Source organism: Parasteatoda tepidariorum, chromosome 4 (assembly GCF_043381705.1).
Source record: "Parasteatoda tepidariorum isolate YZ-2023 chromosome 4, CAS_Ptep_4.0, whole genome shotgun sequence".
NCBI lineage: Eukaryota > Metazoa > Arthropoda > Arachnida > Araneae > Theridiidae > Parasteatoda > Parasteatoda tepidariorum.
The window spans coordinates 80,504,283-80,513,319 of record NC_092207.1 but is presented as its reverse complement, the minus strand read 5'-3'; positions in this window follow the sequence as shown (position 1 = coordinate 80,513,319).

Below are 9,037 nucleotides of genomic sequence, written 5' to 3'. Positions count from 1 at the left end.
AGGCGCCCCTTAAACCGTTGATGGGTTGAAATGTTCTTTTGCTTACGTCACATGTAGGTTGACCAATCGGAAAAGCTGTTGATGAAACATCCGGAAAAGCTAAAAAGAACAGTGCGAAGCCTTTTCAAATGCTAAATTTATTTGAAGACTAAAAAAAAAAAAAAAAGCTTATTTTTCCTGTTGCGAGGTTAAGAAATGTTTTGTTTGTTGTACACATTTAAAATCTTAAGCAATCGTTATTTTTTTGAACCTTAACATCAGTGACAAGATTTAAAATGTTTTGCATTTAATCTGAACGAATATTCTTATTGAGCAAAATTTATTCTAAGCTGTGGCTTTTCTTATAGTCCACAAACTGGTAATTTTTCATTTTATATCACCTAAAAATACTTTAAGAGGAAGACGTTTCCTTTTACATATAAACACTTTAAAATAAATAAATTGACCATTAATAAAATAAATTGAATATAATAAAATAAATTGAATATTATTGTTTGAAGAATTAGTTCATAAGTTTTTTAGAAACAGTCTTAATTATTTAAAATAACTTTGAGTAACTCAATACGGTGCAATTATACTTAATATAATTAAAAAATATATATCTGACTTAATATATATATATATATATTTGACTTTTAAATACTATTTTAAAAACACATTAACATTTTGAATGTTTTCTTTTAATATAAAATGCATAATTCTTTGGTAGTATGAAAAAATAATATTCATTTATAAATAAATAAATATTTACGATTTAATTGTGTATATTTTTTGCTTTGATATTTTTGTATAACCTTAAAATACTGTAAAAAACATAATTATTAATTTTTAAGTAATAAGATTCATACGATTTATTTAAGTAAACTATATGCTTGTATGATAAATGAGCTGGAACCTCACAGTGCTGAGTTTCTAGGTTTGGATGTAATTATTGTTATGAAGTTAATTACTGTTTTGTCCTTTGTAATTGTGACTTTTATGCTTCAATCTCATCCGTATGTGAACGGTATGAATGGTATAAGGGTGAACGCTTTGTAGACAAGTTGTTTTACAGTACAAAAAATAATATTATTTTAGTTGACGCAGTTTAATGCATTAGATTTCTCAATAAACATTTCCTTCTTTACAGCGTATTTACTAATTTACCTATCTCAAATGAGCGCCTGCATTTAACTGTATAAGTTTCTAATAATTAATAAATAATAATGCAGATCTAGTATTTATCTACATCATTTGTGTTGATAATCTTAGTATTTTCTTTAAACTTTTCGAAAATTGAATATTACATTTAAATAGATATGATGACATACAATATTTTTATATATATTGGATATAATGTATTATAATATATAGATATTTAGAGTGAAGAAAATAAGAAATGAAACAATTTAAATAAATTCTGAATAAATAATCATGTTTTTACGCACCATTCCATGAAAAATTTATTATTTTTTGTAATTTTTTGTTATTTAATTTAATTATGATAGGAAATGTTTTGAATTGAAAATAATATAAATATTGACACTACTTTAGCAAAGTAATTTTAAAAATCAAAATTAAAATTTCTACGAGATTAATTTATAAGTTCTTAAGAAATAAAAGTATAAAAACACAAATATTTTTTTAAAATTTCATAGCGCAAAATCAAAAATATTATTAATTAATACGATTTTTTATAATTTATTAATGAGTATTTTGGTCTAATTTGTCGATTGTTTCTCAAGTATATATTATTTTGCCTCAGCTATTCCGTTTGTTCAATGAATTACGAAGTTATACTTGCGTAAACATGCGGGGAAAATTGAGACTAGCTTCAGAAAACGAAACAAATTTCCGGTTTTGAATCATTGTTATTGTTTGAATAAAGTGGAAAATTGACATACACTTTTGTTACATAAATAAATAAGTTCTAATATTTGCGTTTGTACTGTTCCACAAAAGTACTTTTATAGAATATTTTCCTTCTTCATAAATAGAATTAAATTTCTTCATTTATATAAATTCTTCATTTATATCAAAAAAGAATATTTACTTTTTCCTATAATGACTTTAAAATATTAATCAAGTGTTACATTATATCGAGTCATTAATTAGGTCTAGTATTATATAGTTTTTCTTTTTCATAATTGCTATAATTTCAGTATTTGAAATCCCTTTTGTAAAATTTCCTTCCTAATATAGATATTAGATAAAACAATAATGTACAGGGTGTCCCACGATTATCGGGACAACCTTTAAGAGGAAGTAAGGGACATCACCAAGATTCAGATTTGCATAGCAACCCATAGTCGGAAACGTCATCGTTCGACGCTAAATGTTGTTGTTCACAAAATGGATTAGACATGTTGAACCGGTCCCCTGGCCACCACGATCTTTTATTTGAGTAACATGGATTAACTGGGGTGTTCTGTAAAATGCTGAGTGCCCAACACCTTTGGATTCCGAAAAGTATGTAGTTGCATAAATCACCTGTGCTGCTGCAGAAATCAAACAAGATCCAGGTGTATTTGAGCAAACCTGCCAATTCATGGCTCTATGGTGCAACGCAGTGTTTCCCAAAGTGTGGTACGCTTACCCCCAGGGGTACAGAAAAAGTTCAGCGGGGGAGCGCGTTCTTATGTGAAATATCTGGCAACAAGCGAAAATTTAAAAAAAATTTATTTATAAACAAAGCTAGCTGTGAAAATTTACAATTACGCATTTTTCTATTGGCTATTTTCTGCAGAGTTAACAGTTAATAATTACTGGTGTCAACAACCAGTTATGATTTTTAACTTTCGGTTAATTTTTATAGTAAAAAATGCATTAACTTTTTTTATTAGTGGCACACAGCGGTGCGAAAAATTCAGAAAAGGTACGCAAAAGTCATAAGTAGAGCCCGGATTTTGATGACCTAAAAAATCCCAATTAATGCCCTTAAAAAGTGCAAAAAATGACTTTAAAAAGGGCGAAAAATGCCCTTAAAAATGCAAAAATTGCGCTAAAAATGCCTTATGACATGACTTTAAAGTAAAAATATTGAACTAAAATAATGTTTTACTCTTTAAAATTATTATGAGTCATTTCAAAAAATATAAAGCAATGCAATACTTGTTCAATAAAGTTTGAAAAATATGTTTATATCCTAAAATAACAAAAAAAAGGAAAATATATTGACTCCAAAACATTTTCATTTTGTATAAAAACNGGGAGCGCGTTCTTATGTGAAATATCTGGCAACAAGCGAAAATTTAAAAAAAAAATTATTTATAAACAAAGCTAGCTGTGAAAATTTACAATTACGCATTTTTCTATTGGCTATTTTTTGCAGAGTTAACAGTTAATAATTACTGGTGTCAACAACCAGTTATGATTTTTAATTTTTGGGCAATTTTTTATAGTAAAAAATGCATTCATTTTTTTATTAGTGGCACACAGCGATGCGAAAAATTTATAAAAGGTACACAAAAGTCATAAGTTTGGGAAACACTGGTGTAACGCATGCATCACCAGCAATGGTGGAAACTTTGAACATCTTTTGTGACATTTTCACATATCATCTAATCTCAGCACATGTAATAGCTTTGATCAATGAATATTTCATATGATCTCAGCCTTGTGTCTCTTAGTTTCTTATACCTGTTATACTATTTTTGTAATTAATTTGCATGCCAATGCTTTTAGTGGTTCTGTCAAAGATATTCAAGCAGTAATAAACTAACTATTAAAGCATATTCCTTGATTCAGCAAATAATATCCAAGCACTATAGATACACTATCCGGCCAAAAATACTAATGTATATATTAATATGTTGATTATCTTTTATATCTATGATAGTCTGATGAACACGCCTGGGAAATTTTTTCACTAATTTTTGATAGGTGGTATGAAGAATTGACTTCCAAATCGCCCATCACTGTTGAGTGATGATGGCCGATTTGGCTGACAACATAATTTGCATTATAATTCATTCTAAAAGTAATTTAAATTGGAAGTCTGAGAAGGCTAATTTAGTTTTAAAACGACCATTTCGTCAAACAGTAATGGCGCAAGTTTTTATGTGTACATAAAAGGGACCTTCCTTAAAATATTGCTATACAGTTGGGAAGTCAGGCATTCTAAACTTACTTCTCAGAGTTTATGTTTCCAGCAACTAAGGGATCCATGCGAATCCCTGCCCCCTATACCATGATGGTCAACATGGGTGTCTGAATAATTTTGACCAGATTGTGTATCAAATTTTGATCAGAACACTTCATGATCAGTTTCTAAAAACAAGCAACATATTTTTTTACTTAAAATTTGCTATCTCTTCAATTCATAGGGAACCCTGGCACGCATGTAGTTTAAATAGTGGATGAATAAAAATTATTAGAACTGTGAATTATATCAATAAACTTACACTATATATTCAGTCAATATTTTTTTGATTAAATCTTTAGACAATCTTGCACAACTTAATCATAACTGTGCAAGGCAAGAAAACAGAAATTTTGCTTTTGAAGCTATTGAAGGTGTTTCATTATCACCACCCTTAGTGTTTATTTCCAGACTAATTGTCAAAAAATAAAGTCAGAAAAAAGGTATGCACTCTAGGAGTTTAAAATTAACATTCTGCTGGGAAAATAGTAAAAACGACAAAAAAACAACAACTCTCTAATGAAGATGGCCGTTATAAAAATTTCGAAACCAGTTTGATTGCCAGTTGATTCTTGAGGACAAGGTACTTCTAACAATTGTTTTTATATCCCCAATTTCTCAGATAAGAGTCTAGAAATTAAACAGGTTTTTGTGTTTTTCCTCTCTCATTTCTATTTTTAGCTTCCATAAAAATTCGTCAAGTTCTGAATTTTTTTCCCTTTTTACCCATTTAGCCAGTTCAGTACCCGCAAAATGAGATTGACACAAATCGCCATTTTGTGTCGTTTAAAAAGTGAAGCAAAGCGTTCCAGATATGCGACAGGTCCTGGGTTCAATCCTCGGGCCGGGCAAGGTTGACTCAGCCTTTCATCCCTTCGGTGGGTCGATAAATGAGCACCAAGCATGCTTGTGAATTAAACACTGGGGGCTTCGCGTTCAACTGACCACCCAACTGGAACATCTGCTTCTGTACTCCAGAGCCCAAGGACAGGAAAACTGAGATGGGCACAGTAGGCCTTGGCCCTCAATGGGCTGTCACTCCACTGAATTTAGTTTAGATAGAAATCACGTTCGTGTGATCATGGTCCGCTGGTGTCGGAAAATATCATCTAATATATGATAACATGACCCAATGAATGCTCTTGAACGGATTAAATATTAATGTATTATTCTTGGAGTGTGCATTTCCATAACTTGATTTCTGAGGAGATATTTTGGGGTCTAGATATCTTCGTCATTTCTGCTGGCCTAAAATGCTTTTTTTAATTCATTTTCGACAACAATCCTAAAAATAAATTTTAAAGCTAAAAATTAGTATGGAATAACTTATAGTGTGAAAGCAGGAGTATTCCTTAACCCTTATTATAAGTTTCCTTGTCTTCTGGGTTTGGTTCAAAATTACGTGGCTACGAAGCTGATCATTGAGATTCGTAAACTTGGAATTGTGTCGGCTGTTCAACGCAGGTTATAAAAATTAAAATAGATAACTTTGAATAAAATCAGCTTGAGGAAATCAATATATGTAAAGCAGAACTTAAGGTAAAATTATTTACATTTCTAAAGTCGGGCTTAAGTTGAAGATACCAGTAAATATGCTATTTTAATATTTCCTATTTTTTTTTTATCATTTAATGTTAGTTTATTTGTATTATACGACTATATTACTGTTATGCTATTGCGAAGAAAAAGTTTCGAGACTTCCCTGGATTTCTATTCTATGTTTCAAATGGGGTCTTTTAATCCGCATTAAGGTGAAAACGGAAGTCTATTTATCATTTAAGTCTTACTGCTAATCATATCCGTTAAAAAAGTCATGCACGTTAATCGGAGTATAAACAAAAAATCCATCATGGATGAATATTTAAACACAAGTGTTTCTTTACAATTGATTGAATTATTCTTCTGTGATTGAAAACATTAATATTTTATATAAAAAAAAATTAAATAGGAAGCTAAATTTGTTTTAGAAGATTTATATCATCATTAAAGCGTTAAATAGTATTACAAATGATATAAAATGTCAAGATTTAAAATAATGACTTGCACAAAAATTTCTTATCATCTACTATGAAATGTCTCTTTTATTGATTGGTTGCTTAACATATCATAATTTCAAACATTTTAACTTAATCTTTTACAAAAAAAATTTAAACTTTTAAAATGATCTTTATCATTAAACTAAACAACTCTTTCAATCACCTGGTCCTGCTTCTTAACTGAATAACATTTCAAGTATTTCAAGATTTAGCATAATATAGACAAAAATGCGGAGAAAAAAATTAGTAATTGAGGCGAAAATGTCATGTAAAATTTTTTTCACTCAGTATTACATAATTTAAATGACTTTTTTAATAGATACCAAAATAAATTAGTATTTTTGTAAATATACGGGTAAGTTTTTAGAAGATCTTTACGAATTACAAATTAGTTACCTTTATAAATGGCAGCATGACATTTAAGGTTGTTCCTAGCTTATTTAACAATTTAAACTGTAGAACCGTATTCAGTTTCAAAATGTTATAAATCGTAAGTGAATATGTGATTTGTAAAGTAATTTTTATCAAAGATTAACTATATATATATATATATATAGAAAATAAATAAATACAAGAAAACACTAAGAAAGTTAAGAAAAACACGTTTCACAACACTAAGAAGTTTCATTTATTGCGCTTAAGCTGCAAGTAAACAGCACTCATTAGATAAGTTCAAAATGAAGAATAAAACAAAGAAAAATTATAGACATATGAAAAAAAGGGGGGNTATATATATATTAAATTTTATATTTCTTTTTATTTTCTATTTGTTATTTTTTATTTTTTCTCATTTTTCTAGTCTTCCAACCTTAACCATTAACCGATAAGGCGCGGGATTAAATGTTGGTGTGTGTTTGTGTGGCTCAGTGATTATTGGCACTAAGTTGCCATTGAGAAGTCCGGGATTCAAACCTCAGTGTTGACATGAAGCCCGCCGAGCATTACATCGATGCATGACAGCTTGTGTGGGAAGTAAAGGTGAGTTATGAGCAATACTGACCTCATGTTCACCGGGATGTCGTTTGTCACCAAATTGCAGAGACTTAACCTCCATAGCCCCATGGTTCACAACGAACTGCTGTGGGAGTGATTTACGTTTTACATTGCACGAAATATCAAGACTGTATTGGAAATATAGGTGATTTTAATTCAGTAGTTGGCAAGCTGAGTGAAATTAAAACGTTTCAGCTATTTTATTAAGACAAACATGTAAATCATGCATTGGCAGGGATTTTCAAAAAAATCGGAGAGACCAGTGCAATTTTGTTTATGCTTATTTTTGGCAGCACTTCAATCGAATCGTTAAAAAGAAAAAAAGAAAGAAAAACAATGCCCCGATCCTCTATCTGAGTGGTCAGAGTTTTTGAACCTTTTGATATTTGAGACTTGATTTTCAATCACAATTCTCCTCACCCCCTTATGCAATAGTTTTCTCTAAAATCGTGCTGTATATAAAGGTAATATTAGTTTCGATTGTTTCTATTCAATTCAATTTACTTGTACTTTGACGCAAAAGCTACATTACGACTTTAATAATAAAAAAAAAACTTGAAAGTTAGTCAAAAATTAGTTTTATACTGAAATATATTGCTATAACATAATTTTACAAATTTTTATAATATTCTTCAATTATCATCATAGTTTATTTAAAAATAAAAAAACCAAATCCAAAGATACATAATGCTTATATGCTTTGAAAACAAACAATAGATCTCAGCAAAATATGGGAAAAAAAGCTTAGATTGTCGATTTCTAATCTTAAATCTTATTTTGAAAAACTTTACTCTCTAAGTCATGCCATAGGAGGAAACTAATAAGTAATAATTTTGTTTTTAAAATAACTTAATTATTGTGCAGTACTGGTGCAATCTTAATTCTAAGGGTATTTATACCAGTGTAAAGGTGCATTTTAATATTTATGTCTAACTGTATTATATTTGGGTTTCTTTCAGAAAATTAAATTTTTTAATAATATTCCTCATGGAGTTTTCTTGATTTAGTAACGCCTTCTTTTTAGTTTTTTTCACGTTCTCCTAGGAGAATAGCTAGTTTAGGGAGTTAGAAGAGCTCTGCCGGGGGGACACAGTTTACTAAAATGATCGTTATTCAAGAATCTTTTAAAATAGAGCAAATGTGATAAACATCATTGCACTCAAAAAAATATAGGTTTTACGAAAGGTAAATTACGTCAAAATTATATCGATACTAGATTATGAGAATAAATTAGTTTTTTTTTAATTTACTTTGTTTCAACTGAATCAAGTTTAGTTCAAGATTTAAGGAGGATTGAGCAAATGTGAAACACCTAACGCAATTTTATTTATTATTGTTATTGTTTAAGGCACTGAAGTGTTAAAAAAAATCGAGGCAGTCTTGTCCATCGTGGTCCACGACTTTTAACATGAGACGCAGTTTTCAAAAACGGATATAACTCGAAGAGCGTATGAGACAGAGAGATGAAAAAAGCATTATTATACTCAGAAAACATAAGCACCAATAAAGGTACGCAGATAAAAGTTTTATTGTTATTGGCTAGTAAAACAATTAGTTTTATTTCAAATTAACCATTTCAATTATTAATTTTTTTCTGTTATACAACTTAATAAAGAGTAAAATTTTATAGATTGTATATCAAATAAAATAGAAGTTGAAGAGTTTAGAACAGAAATGGTGCCACCTATAATTTTATTTTAAATATTTTGGAATATATATATATATATATATATATATATATNTAAATATTAAAATAAAATAAAATAATAAAATAAATTTATTATATATATATATATATATTCCAAAATACTTATATTTGTACAAATCTGTGTTGAATGATTTCCGCATGTCCCTCACTCCATCCCTTTTTAATCGACTTATCCTTATC